A 19,177-nucleotide genomic window follows, 5' to 3' on the forward strand; every position below is an offset into this window, starting at 1 on the left:
GCCTCCCGCTGCCCACCCTACAGTGTGCCCATCCCCCCCAAGACTGCGGCTGGGCCGTGTGCATGCGAGTGCTGAGCTGTGCCAGATGGGGCTGGTGCCCCTGTGCCCACCTTCCTGCCTGGATCCTGAGGCCAACAGAAGCTGCGGCGGGTCCAGCAAGGAGGGGTGCTGTGGGCAGAGCCCTCGGGGGAGTGTGGGGCGTCCGCCTCCCCTTCCGACTCCCCGACCCCGGATGCCGCTGCCCCCCGGGGCTCCTCCTCCAGGACTCTTGCTGCCAGCTGGGCAAAGCAGCCGGGGGTGCCCTTCCTCCTGGACGACTGCAGCCCATGGTCAGGGCCTCCGCCCCGTGGGGAGGGCCCGGATCAGGGGACGCTCCCCTCCCCCTCCCCCTCCCTCCCCAGTCCTGACCCCCTGCCTTGGCTTCTCCCCGCCTGCAGTGTGTGTGGGAAGGAGGCTCTGCTGTGTGAACCAGGGGGCTGCCCCGTGGCCTGCAGCTGGTCAGCCTGGCCCTCCTGGGGTCCCTGCGACTGCTCCTGTGGCTCTGGCCTGAGGGCCAGGTTCAGGCGTGCAGGACAGAGCCAGCGAGGGAGAGGAGGGGAAATGGGAGAGGGAAGGGGACGGGTGTGGAGAGGGGAGAGCTGAGGGGCCTGCAGGGGAGAGGGTGGTGGCTGGAGGATGCAGGCTGATGGAGGCGGGGCTGAGGGGCAGGGAGAGGAGGGCAGGTGCCCAGGCTGCCGCTCTCCTCAGGTCTCCCCCCAGCCCTCCGGCCGCTTCCGGGGGCCCGTGTGAAGGCGAGAGGCAGGAGCTGCCAGCATGCAGGGCAGGTGTGCATGCAGCAGCCCACCGGCCCTGCTGGCACCCACCTCCCTCCTCCAGACCCCCGCCCTGAGCACTGCCTGCTGATCTCTCTGCCTGGGTGGTCAGCAAAGCCCATCCGGGAGGTGGCCCTGGAGCTGGCCTCGACGTGTGGAGCTTTGTGGGGGGAGGACTCGAGGGCCTGGACCCAGGCTGGCCTGGGGGGCGCAGGGTGTCTGAGAGCAAGGTGTGGGCATGAGGCTAAGCGGGGGCCTGGAGGGGGCCGGTCAGAAACTCTTAGGGGCCAGGACTGTTGTTCTCTTTCCGCTGCTGGGGCCGCTCAGGCAGAGCCGTCCCAGCAGAGGTCTCTGCGTCCCACTGGTGCGCAGGGCGACGGGGCAGCGGGCAGAGCAGGGGAGTTGGGGTGCAGGCATGGGTCCACGGGGGGTCTGGGCCAGGCTCTTGCAGCAGGAGAAGGAAGGGGGCCGGTGGAGAAGGGCGGCTGGGTGTCTGAGGGGACTCTTGGGTTTCCACATTGAGGCTGAACGAAGGCCAGTTGTTTAGAAGGCTCTGCAAGTTTTGATCTGGGAGAAAATGTGAGGATGGGTAGTGGACATGTCGAGGTGCCAGCCAGGTCCACTGACAGAGGTGGGGCCCCAGTGAACCAGATTCAGCGAAGGCTCTGCTCCGAGAGGGAGATCTGGGCTGACGGTGGAGGTCCCCGAGGGGCAGAGGCCACACTCATCCTCATGAGCCCTTCCGTCACCCCCATAGCTTCTCGGAGCTCACCCAGGTCCCCCGAGCCGCCCCGCCCTGCAAGGCCCCGTGCAGTGTCCTGCCCTTTTCCCTGCAGGGGCGCTGAGCTGGACACCCTGGAGTCCCTGGTCCGCCTGCTCCCGGAGCTCCCTCGTCCCTGGAGGGGGGCCCAGGCTGGCGCAGCTGTTCTGGCTCTGCCCCAACCCTGGGGACACGTCCTGCCCAGGAGAGGCCACCCAGGAGGAGCCCTGAAGCCCCGCTGTGCACCCAGATGTGGCCCCCTCTGTCCCTGGTGTGTCTGGGGCCCTCGGGTGGAGTGAGCAGCCACTGAAGACAGTGACCCTTCGGGAGGGGCGGGGGCAAGCCTAGCTATTGTCCAGAAGCTTCTCCCGGCGCCCAGTCACAGCCCCAGGAAGCCCAGCAGGAGATGAACAGGGTGGGCCTGGCCTGAGGGAGTGCTGGGGGCCTCTCTGGAGGAGTGGATGTTGGTGGGGCCGAAGCTGCAGTCAGGACCCTGCACGGTGCCAGCCCACACAGCGCCAGACCCTCGCACGGCCATCCTCGGCCCCCTCTTTCCTGCGTCCATCACGGTCGACTCCACTCTTCCTGGCAGTACCCGGCGTCTGGGGTCTGTGGGCCGCCTGGTCCACCTGCTCAGCGCCCTGCGGTGCAGGCGTCCAGACACGTGGGCACAGGTGCTCCGCCTCAGCTCCTGGGGACCCCGGGTGCCAGGGACCCCACAGCCAGACCAGGGACTGCAGCACGCAGCCCTGCACAGGTGCCGAGTCCCCTCCCATCCTCCCACCAGGCACGTCCCGCCGGCCCCTGGGGGTTTGACCTTTCGCCACCTACCTTTGCAAGGCACCGAGTTCTGCCTCCAGGACAGGCCATGCCTTGAGCCAAGAGAGACTTTGCCCGATTTCCTGGGTCCCCTCCAGCCCCCAGCCACCGGGGACCAGGCAGGGCTACGCCCTGAGGGAGGGGGCTTCATCCGACTCTCAGTTCCTCTGACTGACCGGCACCTGTCCCCTGCGTGCAGGTGCCCCCCCCGCCCTCCACCTCCCTGCCCTTCCCGCCTGCCCCTGCTGAGACCCGCTCTGTCTTCCCGTCCAGCCCAGTGCCCAGGCGACATGGTGCTCCGCTCAGCTGAGCAGTGCCACCAGGAGGGGGGCACACGCCCTCGGCTGTGCCTGGCGCAGGGCCCTGGGGTGGAGTGCACCAGCGTCTGCACCCCTGGCTGCGCCTGTCCTCCTGGCCTCCTCCTGCATGACGCCAGCTGCCTGTCCCTGAGTCAGTGCCCCTGCCAGCTGCGCCGGGCAGCTCTATGCACCTGGAGCAGTGGCCCGGCTGGACTCCTGCAATTACTGGTGGGTACCAGCGTCGGGATGGGGGTGGGGCTTGGTGGCTCCAGAGGTGGACGGGTGTGGACTCCCACACACCGGGAGGCTCAGCGTGCCTCTGTGCGGCCAGGCCTGGGCCGTGGGAATGCTGAAGTGAACTGGATGCTGCCAGGCCTGGAGGGGCAGGCGTCTGTAGGGACCTTCGTGCTCATTTGACTGATGGGGAGACTGTGGCTCAGCTGGGACAGGCGATTTATGATGGAACTAGAGCCTGGAGTGGGGGCGTTCTACGTTCTCCTTCCAGTTGCCTCTGTTTCTCTTTCCTGAGTGTAATTCACTTCCTGAGGTGCACTTGCTTTCTGCTCAGAAACCTTGAAGCACCCAACACTCAAAACTGATACCAGGATCTGCCAGTAGAGGGCGCGCTAACCCCGTTCCCTCTTTTTTTCAATTTTCCGTTCTTTTTTCTTTCCTTTCAGTTCTTTCTTTTTATTTTCTGTCCCCTGGTCCTCCCCCAATTCCCTCCTTCATTCTTCCTCTCCCCCTGCCCCTTTCTCTTTTGCCTTTTCTCTCTTCGATTTTTTTTTCTGGTATGTCCACACATTTGACAAGTGGGTTTTAAAACATTTTTATTGGAGAAAACTAACAAGGAGGAAATACTCAAGAGAAGGATCCAGGAGACTCAAGCTAGCGTCCACTCCTTCTGAACAGATGAGGCACCCACCTCTTCCTCCACGCCCTGCCCTTACTTCTCATCCCCACACCACCCACGGCCCTGTCAACCCCTCCCTGTCACCCCGGGGACCCTGCTCCCTGAGCTCCCATGCAGCCTCGTGACCTTCCCAGCCGCGCCCGGAGCTGATGCCTCTCCCAGGTGGAACCCCGGGGGAGAAGTGAATGTGCCTAGGCTGAGCTGTCCATCTCTGTGTCCCCCGGGCAAGCAGTGGCTGGACTGTGCACAGGGCCCTGCTTCCTGTGCAGAGCTCAGTGCCCCGAGAGGGACTGACCAGCCCTGCCACCTTTGCTGCTGCTGCCCGTCCGGACGCTCTTTCTGGTGAGTGTTCTCTGCCTGACCTCCTTGGGGCTTGGGTAGGGGTAGAGGGTGGGGGTCTGGAGACAGGGAAAGCCTTGCCGGGTTGAGGACAGAACTCAGGGTGCGTGGCTCGGCTCCGCCAGCCCCGTGACCAGCACGTGACCCCGGGCGAGTGGCATTCGGGTATGGGCCTCTGTTTTCCTGTTTGTAAAATGGTGATTGGTCTGGAAATTCTTTTATTTTTTAATTATTATTTTTTTATTTTTGCTGTGTTGGGTCTTCGTTTCTGTGCGAGGGCTCTCTCCAGTTGCGGCAAGCGGGGGCCACACTTCATTGCGGTGCGCGGGCCTCTCACTATCGTGGACTCTCTTGTTACGGGGCACAGGCTCCAGACGCGCAGGCTCAGTAGTTGTGGCTCACGGGCCTAGTCACTCCGCAGCATGTGGGATCCTCCCGGACCGGGGCTCGAACCCGCGTCCCCTGCATCGGCAGGCGGACTCTCAACCACTGCGCCACCAGGGAAGCCCGGTCTGGAAATCCTTTAAGATTCGTGCCTGCTTGCGTGCTCTGTCCTCCCACGTTATCACCAGTTATTTATCGAGCACTTACTGTAAGCTCAGTCCTGGGCTGGGCTACGCTGTGAGGCAGAGCAGGCTCTGCTCCCAAGGAGACTCCAGTCTGGGGAAAGCAGACCCAGAGCCCCTACAATAAAGACAGACCCACGTGATACAGAGGAAGTGAGCTCTGCATGTTGCAGAGCACGTGATGCAGACTGGTGGGGATGGGGTCCAGGATGGTGGGCTTCCCGGAGGAGGCGGTCCAACTAGACTGTCAGAGAGCAGGGAGGCAGCCACTCCAGTTGGAGGGTGGTGGGAACCAGGGTGGGCAAATGCAGCGGGGGATGGTGGAGTTTGGACAAAAGCTCACGGGGCAGTGGGGAGGGCTTCCAGAGATGCTGCTGAAGCATGGGGCCTGGTAGGGACGGACTCCAGTGAGGGCTCAGGCTGTTCCACTAGCAGCTCTATGACCTCGGGCTGAGTAGTCTCATGCCTCAGTTCCTCCACTTGTAAAACTGGGGTAATAGTGTCCCTGGTCATGGGAGTCTGTGAGATGGTAAACTGCTTCCCAGGGCTGCTACTTTCAGGACATCTGACTTCGAATCGTGTGCTGGCGGATGGCTGCGGTTTTCAATTTGAGACCCTAACAACTTCTGTTCAAACCCCGGGTGCATGTAGTTTCATCTGATTTTGTTTTGTTTCTTTTTACCTCGTTTTGTATGAATTGCACTTTTCATACTTTGTCAGTTGATTTCATGGATTTGACAGTTCAGTCTTGTGTCCTGCAAGTGGAGACGGTCTTTTCTCCCAGAAATCAGGGGTCTGTGCCCTTCCCCATGGCCCCTGAACCTGGTGGTCTGTGTTTCCCTGATGCTGGGAAGTGGGGAGAGACTGATGTTTGGAAGGAGGGTCCATGGTGTTTGAGGGAGGGCGCCTGCCAAGTGGGCGCTGAGCTCTGATGGTGGGGGGCAGGTGGGGAGAGAGCAGGCCAGGCTGGAAACCGGAAGGTGATGGAGGGCTTTTGGTTTCAGAACAACGTGTGTGTGCCCACCCTGAACTGCTCCTCTGCCCGTGGGGGACGCTTCCACCCCCCAGGCAGTGCTGTGATTCGTCCATGTGAGAACTGGTGAGACCACCTCCCCCTGCAACAGCCCCAAGACCCCAAGGACCCCTCTGTCTCTCCTGAGCGGCAGGGGGTGTTGGACCTCCATGGGCCTCGGAGACACCCCTTCCTGCAGGCACAGCGACCAGCTCTCCGGGGCCAAGCCTGCTTGTGCCCCTCACCCGTGCCCTCCCCTCCAGTCTCCCTCTTCCCTTCCGTCTCTGTCTGCTGAGGCTGCCTCAGCTACACCGAAGACGGGGTGGCTTGAACACAGAGTTTGTCCTATCACAGTTCTGGAGTCTAGAAATCTAAGATCCCGGAGTCGGCAGGCCGCTTCCTCCTCAGGGCTGTGAGCAAGCGTCTGTCCAGGCCCCTTTCCTCTTCTGGAGTTTGTGGGCAATTCCTGGTGTTCCTCGGCTTGTAGCTGCATCCCTCCAATTTGCCTTCACGTGGCCGTTTCCTCCTCGTGTTTTCACATCATCTCTTCTGTGTGCACCTATGTCCTAATTTCCCCTTTGTATAAGGACACCAGTCATATTGGATTAGGGTCACCCTAATGGCCCCATTTTAACTTGATTACCTCTGTAAAGACTCTCTCTTCAAGTCAGGTCACACTCTGCGGTCACATTCACATGTTAGGCCTCCGACATATGAATCTGAGGGGACACATTCAGCCTCTAACAGCGCCCTCACCCTCTGCTTCTCCTCCTCCAGCTCCTGTGACTCTGGGCTCATCACCACCTGCACCTCCTGGCCTTGTGAGGAGGGTGAGAAGGGGGTCTCTCCTGACTTCGCCCCTGCAAGCTCCCTCTGCACCCCCTGCTTGCCGCAGTGGGTCTGCATGGGGCCGGGGCTGGGGGCTGGGGAGGAAAGCCCTGGGGAGAGGTGGGCGCAGGGGGGAGGGATGCTCTTGTCCTGTGCATCACACTCTGCCCCCAGCCCTTTGGGTCCCTCCAGCCTCCACTTGCTCTGTTCTCTCTCTGCCTCTCTCTGCTGTGCACCCCCAGGTCAGCCCACGTGGTCACCCTGGACCCCATGGAGCTAGTGCTCAGCCTCCTGTGGCCCTGCCGGACGCCACCGGCACCGCTTCTGCACCAGGCTCCCCGGCGTTACACCATCCTGCTTGGCACCGCTGCCCCCACTGGCTTCAGCCCCACCTCCTTGCCCAGGCCCTGAGGCAGAGGAGGAGCCCCGCCTCCTGCTGGGGTGTCACCGTGAGTCCCGTGGAGCCCAGATGTGGCCTCTGCGCCCCGTGGATGCCTGCCGCCTTGCACCAGCCAAGCCCTCGCCACTCCTGTGTGGGCGGCCTCCGGAGCCGGACCCCACCTGGGGGATTACTGCGAGGGCCCTCGGGCCCAAGGGGCCGCCTGCCAGGCTCTGCCATGCCCAGGTACCTGCTGGCAACGGGGCTGGGTCGAGGAGCAGAGGCGGGAAAGCTGCAGGGAGCATGACGGGGAGACGGGCCGGGGTGGGCCGGGGTGGGCGACCCACCCAGCTCTCTGCCTATCCTGTCCCCTACCCCCAGTGACCACCTGCACTGCCATCCAAGGGGCCAAGTACAGCCCCTGTGGCCCTCCCTGTCCTCGCTCCTGTGAGGACCTCGTGGTGAGTCTGGGTTCCTGAGGGTCACTTTGCGGGACGGCAGGGTGTGGCTTTGGGGTGTGGCCCCTCTGACCTGGGGTTGCCCCGCAGTGGTGGGAAGGGGCGGGGTCAGCGCCCATCAGGGTCCCACTTGCTCCAGAGAGAAGTGGGAGCGAGCCTCACCCAGCAGCCCTTGCCTTCCTTACTGCATACGTTTCTCAATTTAAACGTTTTATGACAGAAGCAGCATAAACACATTGGAAAGGGCAATCATCCCGTTATATCATCGTAAACCCCAGGGGCGTATCGGCTCACGGGCCTTGCCTCCGTGCGCGCGCGTGTGCGCATGCGCCTGCGGGGTGTCGGGCTATCCTCTGAGCGCCCGCCCAGGACCATGGAGAGGGACGCAGGCAGGCCGCCGGGGTCTGTGTCTTGCGGCGCCTGCGCGGTGGTGAGGAAGCCGACCCGAATCAAAAATTCTGAGAGAAGGGCTGGGGAGAAGGGAAGCGCTTGGAGGCCCTGCTCGGACCTGTCCGGGGAGTTCGGGAGGCTCCCAGGACTGGGAGGCGGTGCGGGATCCCGGCCTCCCCCAGGGAGCCCCAGCGCCTTCCCAAACGCTCCCCCTCCCCCCAGCTTTCCAGTCTCCTGCTCCCTACGTTCTAGGTCTGGGAGATGCCTCGGTCCCCACTCAGCCCTCCATGGGGTTCACGTTTGGAGGCCACTCCGCCCAGGGAAGCTCCTCTCAGGCTCTCCTCTCCCTCCCCTCCTCCCCTGGAGGAGAAACTCCGGTGGACAAACTGAGTGTAGAACGTAGCAGTTCTGAACTGGAGCCTCGCACCTTCTCCCCTCTGCCCCCCTCCCCCTCCACTTCATCTTCCCTCCCCGGCGCCCCTTCCCGGTCCCCTCGGCCCTGCTTTCCGCTGACCGGGGCCCTCCCTTGCTGTCCCCCAGCACTGCGTTTGCCAGCCAGGTGGTTACTGCCCACCGGGCCAGGTGCTGAGTGCCGACGGCACTGTCTGCGTGCAGCCCGGTCACTGCAGCTGCCTGGGCCTGATGACTGGGGAGCGGCACCGTCCCGGCGCTCAACTGGCCAGGCCTGATGGCTGCAACTGCTGGTGAGGCGGGCGCGTGGGCAGGATGCAGGGGTGAGGGCACCATGTGGGCAGGATGCAGACGCAGGGGTGAAGGCACCGTGTGGGTAGGATGTGGGATGCAGGGATAGGTGCAGGGGTGAGGACAGGACTAGTCCACTTTGTGTCTCGTGCACCTGAGCTCTCCCGGTCTCAGCGGATGCACGCTAGGCTCCCACAAGCCCTGAGGAGATGTGGCAGGCCCCCTAACCCCTTGTCTGACAGGTGGGGAAACTGAGGCAGCCAGCTCCGCAGTTCTGGGAGACTTTGGAGGACTGGGCATGTGCTGTGAGGGGGAAGGGGGCGGCGGTGTGGTGTTTCCTCCCACTGTCTGGCCCCTGTCAGCAGCAGCGACCTGTGATCATTTCCCCATAGGACAGAGTCCGTAGGACACCTGAGAGGGCCCTGAGTAGGACAGGGAGCAGGGGCTGGAGGCGCTAGAGAACGGGGAGGGTGACTGAGACCTCAGAGGGAAATGGGGCCGGGCGGAGGGAAGGGAAGGCCGATTAGGAGGGGTGTGTGCGGAGGACCCGGCGGGACTGAACTGCCCTCTCCCTCCTGTGCCTGCGGGCCCCGCCCAGCACCTGCTCGGAGGGCAGGCTGACCTGCACAGACCTGCCTTGCCCAGGTATGCACCCCGCTCCGGGGGATGAGGAGAAGCAGCCCGGGGGCACAGAGAGGGTTGGGTCCGGGGGAGGGATGGCTGCACCCCAATGCCCGCCATTCGCCTCCACAGTGCCTGGAGGCTGGTGCCCGTGGTCAGAGAGGACGGCATGCTCCCAGCCCTGCTGGGGCCAGATGAGGACCCGCTCCAGAGCCTGCACCTGCCCGGCTCTTCAGCATGGAGGGGTCCCATGCCCCAGGGAGGCGGGGGAGGCGGGGGCCCAGCATCAGAGGGAGACCTGCGCCAGCCCCCCTGAGTGCCCAGGTGAGATGTCCCACTAGGTTGCTCCAATTCCAATAGGCTGGGACCTCTTGGGCCTCCTAAGGCAGCTGTATGATTTTGTCTTCCTGGCACAGTGGATGGAGCCTGGGGCCCATGGGGACCGTGGTCTCCCTGTGACGTTTGCCTGGGGCAGTCCCATCGGAGCCGAGCATGTAGCTGACCCCCCACTTCTGAGGGAGGCCGGCCGTGCCCTGGGGGCCACAGGCAGAGTCGCCCCTGCCAGGACAGTTCTACTCAATGCACAGGTGAGGGCTTCTGTGGAGCTCTGGGGGGTCCCTTGTAAGGCTAGGAGATTCTGCCTCTGACCTTTGACACACCTCCCACATACACACTTGCATGTCACTTTCTTTGAGGGACAGCCCTTAGGTCACTCACCCCGTGGAACTGGGGCAGGATGAAGGTCCGAGCGGGTGGTGGGCATAGCAGGAGGGCTTATCGCCCGACAGTCAGTATCCCCCAGGGTGGACCCCCTCGGCACCCACCCTCTCTGCTTCCCTCCTGCTGTAGACTGTGCAGGTGGTTAGGGTCTTCTCCCCTGTGGGAGGCCCTGCCCCCGTTCCTGCCGGGACCTGTCCCCCGGGGTCGTGTGCCAGCCAGGCTCGACAGGCTGCCAGCCCAGCTGTGGGTGCCCCTTGGCCAGCTGTCCCGGGACGGCCTTTGTGTGTCCCCAGCCTAATGCCGCTGCCAGTAGCACCCCGGAGCCATGGGTCAGTGCCTCCCCTCCCCCTCCCAACGGCCCCTCGAGCATGGCACCACCCGCCTACCTGACCCCTGCCGCTCTGCCCACAGGGGCCAACCTGGGGCTATGGGATGGGAATGGGCAACTCCTGCATCCTTGGGCTGGTCCAGGTTGGGGCTTCCATCTCCTGTGTCCAGGATCCAGGTCCCCATGGGGTGGAGTCTGGTAGGGAGGGAGGGAGGGAGAAGGCAGTAGGGTACGAGGAGGGATTGATGGGGCTGAGCCGTCTGAAGTGCCCGCCCCCACTCCTGTGTCCTCAGGGATCCCTGAGAACCAGAGCCTGTTGGTCCGCAGGGTCTGTGCTCAGCTCCTGGGAGAGCCTGGAGCCCGGGGAGGTGGCGACTGGACCGTGTGACAACTGGTGAGCCAGGAGGGTGAGCCAGGGAGGGGGTGGACTGCCAGCTGGGCAGTAGGGCCCTCGGGGAAGTGGGCAGGGCCCTGTCTTCTGAAGCCGCTTTCCTTGTCCCCAGCACCTGTGTGGTGGGCATCCTCCAGTGCTCGGAGGTGCAGGGCTCCTGGGGCCCCTGGGAGGACGGCAGTGTTTCGTGTGGAGGAGGGGAGCCGCTGTACTCCCGGCGCTGCGCCCGGCCGCCCTGCCCCAGGCCCGCCCACCTGAGCCGCATCTGCTGCACCCAGGTCTGCAGAGGTGAGCCCCAGCCCAGGCTCTGCCCTGGACACTCCAACTGAGCTGATTCCCGCTTTGGCCTTTGCCCCTGACTCACAGGTGCCTTTTGACCTCTCCCACGCCATCCCCACAGGCTGCCCCTTACCCAGGCCAGTGATGGACAAGTGAAGGAGGAAGGAGGCAGACTCAGGCTGCGCGAGGTGTGGGGAGACCGCAGGAGCGGGCGTGGCACGGGCCCTGAGGGGCAGGCCCGGAGGGTGTTGTTGGCCTGCCTGGGGGTGGGCGCCGGGGTGAGTAGAGGCAGGCCGCGGGGTGGGCGCAGGAGGCAGCGAGGGCAGCGGGGCCGGAGCTGGGCACTGACGCAGGTGCAGCCTCAGGCAGGCTGCCCGGCCGGGCGTCCGTACCCGGAGTGCCAGCCCGGCGAGGGCTGCCCCTCCTCCTGCGCCCACATCACTCGGCAGGTGGGCTGCTTCTCCGCTGGCTGCGAGCAGGGCTGTCACTGCCCCGAGGGCACCTCCCTGCACCATGTCCAGGTTAGAACTCACCCTGCCTGGAGCCCACGCCCCTCCCCTTCCCTGTCAGCTCTCACCTCCGCAGACCCTGTGGCCTCTGGCATCCTCTAAGCCTCCTGACTTAGAGCTGGAGACATTGAACCCCAGGGAGGGGAAGGGACCCACCAAGTCAGGAGACAGTTACCGGCAGAGTTAGACTCAGACTCAGGTGTCCTGGTTCCGGGCTGAGGCCCTTTCCTCCTCCCTCGCTCCCCGCTGGACGCGATGCTCATGCCAGGTGCTGGTCCAGCAGCGCTACCGACACCAGGGCCCAGCGCCCGGAGGGGCCCCCTGCACATGACTGGACGGCCACTTCCGGCCTTGCCTCATCAGCAACTGCTCTGGTGAGGCCCCAGGAGCAAGAAGCCAGGGAGCTGAACGCTGACAGGGCCCTCCCGGGCTCCCCACTGGGCCACCCGGCTCCCCTTAGAGTGATGCTCTCAGCGTCCCCAGGACCCCAGAGCGGTTGCCCGCGCCTGCACTGAGCCTGCCCTCGGCAGCCCAGCTACCCCCAGCCTGGCCCTCAGCAGCCCTCTCCTCACAGCTGCTCCTCCCCGGCCCCCCGCCCCCAAGCCATCACAGTTCTCCCACTTTGCAGCCGCAGGTCCGCCTGTAGCTGCCCCCAGGCACAGTGGGTCTTGCCCACCTCCTGCTCTAGCTGCCCTCCGTCTCTGCCCCTCTGCCTCCCATCTGCCAATCCCTGGAGCACCTGCTAGTGCCAGGCCCCGAACCCCATGCAGCTCCCTGGCTCCCCACGGTCCAAACCGTCCTCACCCATCCCTGGAGGCACCCACAGGGGCTGAGTGGGTGCTGGATGGGGCGACACTGGTCTGTCCTTACATGTAGCAGGGGGACGATCTTGCACTCTTACTGGGTCACCTCAAGGGGATGTGATGGGACTATGCGCTGTGCTCTCTGGGCTTGGGGAGCGGAGGGTGTCTCCGGGCTGCCCCGCACCAGCCTGCCTGCCTCTCCCCACCGAGGACAGCTGCGCACCTCCTTCTGAGTTCCAGGCCTGCGGCTCTCCCCGCACTGGGCTCTGTGCCACACACCTGAGCCGTCGGCTCTGCCAGGACCTGCCACCCTGCCGGCCTGGCTGCTACTGCCCCGAGGTGAGGCGTGGAGCTAGGGGAGACGCCCCAGGAGGAGGGGTCCCCTGTCCACCCCCACGCCTCCTTCCCTCCGTGACGTCCGAGATGAACCCCTCGCCTGCAAACCTGCGGTACTCGGGGCCTTGACAGCTCTCACATTCTGCCTCGTGGCCGCTCAGCCATGCCTTGGCTCCGCACCACACACGTGCAGCTGCTGTGGGCCCGGCACGGTGCTGGCACTAGGGTGACGAAATGATTGCCACATAGCCCTGTCCTTGTGTCCCCTTCTGCACAGGGGCTGCTGGAGCAGGCTGGCGGCTGCATTCCCCCAGAGCAGTGTAACTGCCAGCACATCTCAGGAGAAGGAGCTGGGGTGACCCTGGCCCCCAGGGACCACCTGCAGCTGGGCTGCAAAGAGTGGTGAGTGTTGGGGGCGGGGAAGGTGGCACCAGAGCACTGGGACCAGAGAGTGGAACGGGACGGGGAGGGGTTCCCCAGGGCAGCCTGCCCCGTGCAGAGAAGGCCAAGCTAAGCCCCACAGGCCCGGTCCCAGCTTCCTCCTGCTCCAAATGAGCCCAGAGCCCAGGTTACCCCTACGTGAGCCCCCTGCCCGCCATGCTGGGCTGGGTCCTGCCTCCCGAGCCCACCCTGACTGCCCCCTCCCACAGTGAATGCCGGCGTGGGGAGCTGCAGCGCACCAGCTGCAGCGCACCAGGCTGTCAGGGTAACTCGGGACCAGGGGGACCAACTGTCCCCATTTGCCCAGGGTGGAGAGGTGGGTTTCCGGTACTTGAAACTTTCATTTCTAGGACCAGGACAGTCCCAGGCAAACCAGGATGGCTGGTCACCCTGCCCTGGCCCCCTACACCTCCCTCAGCCTCTCCTGTTTCCGGACCTTCCTGGTCACAACCTGAGCCCCTCCCTCCCTATCTACTGTGGTCTCTGGGTCTGGGAGAGGGTCCCTGGGAAGGCTGCTCACGTGCCGCCCTTCCTAGGTCTTCTGCCTCTGAGCCGCTGGTCCGAGTGGTCACCCTGTGGGCCCTGCCTGCTCCCCAGCATGCTGGCCTCTGCCTCCAGGACTGCCCTAGAGGAGCGCTGGCCCGGGGACCCAGCTGGCCCCTCCTCCACCTCGGTCCCCACGCTGGCTTCAGAGCAGCACCGCCGCCGCCTCTGTTTGGACCCCGAGACGGGGGGCCACGGGCCGGGGATCCAGACCTCTGCACTGTGCCACTCAGCCAGCAGCGTCTCTGCCCAGACCCTGGAGCCTGCCAAGATGATGGGAGGGGCGGAGGCCACAGGGAGAAGGGCCTGGAATGAGGTGGATTCGGGCCTGGCCAGGTAAGGCTGGGCTGCGTTGTTCACTTCAGCGTCCCAGCAGTTAGCTGGCCCGCTCGCCCTCCGGCTAGTCCCCAGGGCTTGCTGGATTTGAGGCTGGAGGGTCAGCAGCTGGAAGGGGAGGAAGGGGGCTCAGCTGGAGGCAGGAGCCGGGCCTGGGGACTGACTTCGTTTCTTCTCCCCAGATTGATGCCAGTGGAGTCCCTGGGGGGCCTGGAGCCGCTGCCAGGTACCCTGCAGTGGGGGGTTCCAGCTGCGCTGGAGAGAGGCTGGGGGCCCCTCTGGAGGAGGCTGCCAGGGGCCATGGGCTCAGACTGAGAGCTGCAACACGGGGCCTTGCCCGGGTAGCCGGCTCCAGCATCGGAGGAGGGGCCAGGGCTATGGCACCTGAGGGGGGTGCTGCCTCTGGCCCTGGAGGTGCCCAGGGAAGGCTTGGGACTCACGAAGTCCCGACACAGACTCCTACCTTCTGGTCCGCAGGAGAGGGCTGCGAGGCCCGGGACCCCGTGCCCACCCTGGACTGTGCCGACCACTGCCCAAGAAGCTGTGCCAACCTCTGGGTCCCAGTGCAGTGTCTGCAGGGAGGGTGCCACCCAGGTAGCCAGGCCACGCCCCCAGCCCAGCCCGGGAACGCTGGGGAGCCCGCGCCTGCTTCGCTGCCTCCTGCTCCCAGAGAGCTTGTGACCTGGGGTGGGCAGATGGCTGGGTCATGAGTTATAGGGCAGCAGAGTGGATCTCTGGGTCACTTTCAGCAACCGGCTGGGGGTCCTGCCCGAGTGAGCCTTAGTCAAGACAGGCTGCGTCCTAAGGATGCTCTCAGGAAGCCTCAAAGTTTCCCAGGTTGGTGCCCACACCCAGGGCAGGTGGAGAACCGGTCACGTGGGGGGAGGGGTGGGAGGAAGGGTGCTCCAGGGCTGCCTGAGGCTTTGGACTCCAACTGGCTAATAGAGGGATCCGTCACATGCGCCTGCCCCAGCCCCGAACCCTGCTCGTCCTCCCCACCCGCTCTCCCAGGCTGCCGCTGTCCCCCTGGCCAGCTGGTACAGGATGGGCGCTGTGTGCCCGTGTCTTCTTGCTGCTGTGGCCTTCATGGGTGCTGGCTCCGGCCGAGGGGGGTGGCTGGACAGCAAAAACTGGTGTGGCTGCCCGCCGGCGGCCAGGCAGGGACACGGGGAGCTCTGGGTGGGAGGCTCGGGCCAGGTCAGGGTTATGGGCCTTGCTGGGGAGCAGAGACTCTGTTCACCCAGACTCTCAAGGGTCTGAGCCCTTCCTGCACTCCGCGGCCACAGCACCTGTGTTAACGGGTCCCTGGTGTGCCGCTCCCATGAGTGTCCAGCCCTCGGGCCTTGGTCAGCCTGGAGCAGCTGCTCTGCTCGCTGTGCTGGGGCACCACCCAGAGACATCGGAGCTGCAAGGAAGGCCATGGGGGGGGGGGCACCGTGCCAGGCCCAGGACACGGAGCAACGGCAGGAATGTAACCTGCAGCCCTGCCCCGGTGAGCACCCAGGGCGCTGGGTGCCTGCTGTTCCCTGCCGTGCTGCCGAGCCCAGGGCCCGTCCCGGCTGATCGCCACAGCCGGCGGCGGGTCCCGAGGCAGCCCCCTCCCTGGGACACCACCTCACTCTCTGTGCTCCCCCCAGAGCGCCCACCTGGCCAGGTGCTCAGCCCCTGTGCGACCTCGTGCCCGCGCCTCTGCTCGCATCTGCAGCCTGGCACCCTCTGCATGCAGGAACCCTGCCAGCTTGGCTGTGACTGCCCTGGAGGGCAGGTGGGTGCGGGCACCATGCCCTGACTCTCCCGTGATGGAGCAGGCAGGTGGGGGGAAGCGGGGATGGTCCAAGTGTAACCGGAGCCTGCCCTGCCCAGGCAGCTGCTGTGCAATGGCACGTGTGTGCACCCCGCCCAGTGCCCCTGCACCCAGCTCTCTCTGCCCTGGGGCCTCAGCTTGACTCCTGAAGAGCAGGGCCGGGAGCTGCCCCCAGGGACTCTGCTCACCCAGAACTGCACCCGCTGGTGAGGGCTGGGAGCGTGGGTGGGGATGGAGGGAGGGGTTGCTGAGAACGGGCGTGGGGAGGAAGGCACGGCAGGCATCTGAACAAGAGCATCTGTCTTCCCAGTGTCTGCCAAGGTGGAGCCTTCAGCTGTCGCCTCGCTGACTGTCGGGGTGAGATGTGGGCTGCCCAGATCCCTGCTGGTCCCTCCAAAGCCAAGGACAGGCTGGCCCTGATAAGGGGAGAGGGGCCTGCATGTCCTGGGCGGTGCTACCTCCACTTACCAAGCTGGGCCCCACTAGTATTTGGGAGGGTGGATAAGAGCAGAGAGGTATATTCGGAAATCCAGAAGTCTTGAGGCTGCTGGAGCCAAGTGGGCAGTGCTGGGGACAGGAGCAGGGACCCAAGGGTGCCCAGTGTGGCAGGGGGGAGAATTGAGGCTCCACCCAGGGCTGACCCGAGTGGTGGGCTCGGTGGTCTTCCCTGGCAGAGGGCCCCCCCGGAGAAATGTGGCAGCAGGTGGCCCCCGGGGAGCTGGGGCCCTGTGAGCAGACGTGCTGGGAGCCCAACGCCACGGAGACTCAGGGCAGCTGCAGTGTGGGGCAGGCCCCGGGCTGTGTGTGCCGGCGTGGGCACTTCCGCAGCCAGGAGGGCCCCTGCGTGCCTGCAGACCACTGCGAGTGCTGGCACCAGGGGCGTCCCCACCCGTTGAGACGCCACGGCCCTCCATGCCCCCTAGCCCTTCTTGACCCAGGCCTCTGGTCCACCGATTTGTCCCTTTATCCCCACTGGCTCCTCCCCTATACCCGGGCGCGCGGCAGTGGGCAGCTTGGCCATCAGCCATCACACTGGGACAGTCTCTGGCCCCCGGAGGCCCACCTCCCCTCTGGAAACTCTTGTTGCCGACGCCAGTCTCAGGCCACTGCCCTGGCCAGGCCCCCAGGCTGGGCTCAGGGCTGGGGTGGGATAACAGAAAAGTCTGCAAGGGGAGGGACGGAGAAGAGGCTCTCCCCACTCTCCCCAGCCCGGATCCGAGAGGCAGGAGGCCTGTGAGAGCTGCCGCTGCATCCGCAGGAGGAGCGTCTGCCCCAGCACTGCCCCCTACTCACCTGTGCCTAGGTGCCCACCTGCAGCCCTGCTGCCCTCTCAGAGGGCTCCCCGGGCTCCTGCCCGGGTCCCTCCCCAGAGGCTGGTCTAGGAGCCTCAAGCAGGTGGTGTGGGGCCTTGGGCCATCCTCCTGAGAGCACTGGGGACCGCTCCCTCTGCAGGGCGAGGTGGCCGTGCAGGAGCCGGGGAGCTGCTGTTCCACTTGCTGCCAGGAGACTCCGGGTATGCAGGGGACCTCGGGCACCTCCTGCCGCGCCTCTCCCTGCTCTGGGCCCTTCTCCCAAACCACTCCCATGCCTGCCCGGGGAGGCCCGCCTTCTCCAATCCTGCCCACCATGAGGATCAGCAGAGTGAAGACCCCCCAGTGCTGCATCGAAACGCCTGGCCACCCCCTCCCCGACCTGCTCTGCTCAGGCCACACTCTTGTTGCCCTCACAGCATCCCCTCGTCACGGCCTTCTCGCTGCCCTGCCCTCACCTCCTGCCACTCCCGTGCCCCTCCCCACAGAGGAGCAGCCCTCCTGCTGGTACCTCGCCGAGCTCCACAACCCCACCAAGGGCCCCTGCTACCTGGACCAGGTGGAAGGGAGCTACTGCAGTGGGCGCTGCCCGTCTAGCATCAACGTCCTGCCCGAGGTGAGCAGAGGGTGGGGCTGCCGGCCTGGGGGAGTCAGGTCGAGCGGTGGTGCGTGATGGCCTGTGGCTGTGAGCCTAGAACCCAGCCAAGGCCCAGAGGACACAAGGGACAAAGCCCATCTCACCGGCATACAGCTGATCAGAGCCAGGGGTGAGTTTTCACCAAGGTGGTGGCACACCTGCCATCTGGCCCGGTGACGGCAGAGGGGCTTGGGCTCCGGAGCCTGCGGCCTGCCTCCGCCCCTGCCACGGGGCCCTGGTCCTGCTTCTCCCTGCTGTGGCTCCACACGGCTCCTGGTGCCTGCCCCTCGGCGCATTGTGCCCCTCAAGGCAGGCAAGCCAGGACGACAAAGAAAGGCGCGGAAGAGCTAAGTTAACCCACCGTTCAGCGAGTGAAGGCTCGAGGGATGGAGGTTTTCCACATTTTAAACGTAGCCTTGTCCCAGAAGACTGATGGCACTCCCTTCCTCGCTCGCTCTCCTGGTGCGGACCTCCTCGGGGGCCCTGTGCCCACCCTGACTCCCCCAGCCCTGAGCCTGGAGAGCTGTGGTTCTGGCTCCGTTCTGGGCACTCCTGGAACCTCCTGGGAATGCCTCCCAAATCACTTCTGGATTTTTTTTTTTTTTTTTTTTTTTTTTTGCGGTACGCAGGCCTCTCACTGTTGTGGCCTCTCCTGTTGCGGAGCACAGGCTCCGGACGCACAGGCTCAGCCACTGGCCCAGCCGCTCCGCGGCATGTGGGATCCTCCCGGACTGGGGCACGAACCCGTGTCCCCTGCATCGGCAGGCGGACTCTCAACCACTGCACCACCAGGGAAGCCCCTAATTTTAGTTTTTTAAGGAACCTCCATACTGTTCTCCATAGTGGCTGTATCAATTTACATTCCCACCAACAGTGCAAGAGGGTTCCCTTTTCTCCACACCCTCTCCAGCATTTATTGTCTGTAGATTTTTTGATGATGGCCATTCTGACCTGTGTGAGGTGATACCTCATTGTGGTTTTGATCTGCATTTCTCTAATGATTAGTGATGTTGAGCATCCTTTCATGTGTTTGTTGGTAATCTGTATATCTTCTTTGGAGAAATGTCTATTTAGGTCTTCTACCCATTTTTGGATTGGGTTGTTTGTTTTTTTGATATTGAGCTGCATGAGCTTCTTGTATATTTTGGAGATTGATCCTTTGTCAGTTGCTTCGTTTGCAAATATTTTCTCCCATTCTGAGGGTTGTCTTTTCATCTTGTTTATGATTTCCTTTGCTGTGCAAAAGTGGGACAACACTCTTATGATAGTCATTTCCTTACTTTCTGCAGTTTTACCCCTATGTATACATAATGGGAGGGCCACAAGGAAACTTTCTGGAGTACTGGAAATTTTTTATATTTGCTCTGGGTGTTGACTATATGGTACACATGTAAAAATACATTGAGCTGTACATTTAAGATTTCTGCAGTTTACTATCCATTATTTGTATTATTATTATACATATTACATCCATATATATTACAAGCAAAACAACACATTGTTACTATTACTTTATATAATTTTACAACTTTTAAAGATGAGAGAATGGAGAGTAAATATATGTATTTAGAGTTTGGTTTTCTCTCTTCTATCTTTTCCCCTTTATATTCACCTTCTCCTCTGCAATAACTAAAGTGCAATTTGCCCACACCAGTCACCAGCTAAAAACTTACTTCCAGCCCTTAAAGGCAGCACACAATGCCTTCCACATCCATCCCTCGTGTCTCTCCAGCATCATTTCCCACCACTTCCTGTCTTACACACCTTCCCTACACACACTGTTTGCTCACCTCCCTGGCTTTGCTGAGGCTGTTTCTCATGCCCAATTGCTCTTCCTAGAAA

The 19,177-nt window shown here is 63.5% G+C and overlaps 1 pseudogene; it reads left to right on the top strand.

Moving 5' to 3' along the window:
* The window catches only part of LOC132495837 (SCO-spondin-like), a 34,958-nt pseudogene that overhangs the window by 15,318 nt on the left and 463 nt on the right, over nucleotides 1-19,177 (top strand).

The sequence above is a fragment of the Mesoplodon densirostris genome, chromosome 9 (genome assembly GCF_025265405.1).
Source record: "Mesoplodon densirostris isolate mMesDen1 chromosome 9, mMesDen1 primary haplotype, whole genome shotgun sequence".
Classification (NCBI taxonomy): Eukaryota; Metazoa; Chordata; class Mammalia; order Artiodactyla; family Ziphiidae; genus Mesoplodon; species Mesoplodon densirostris.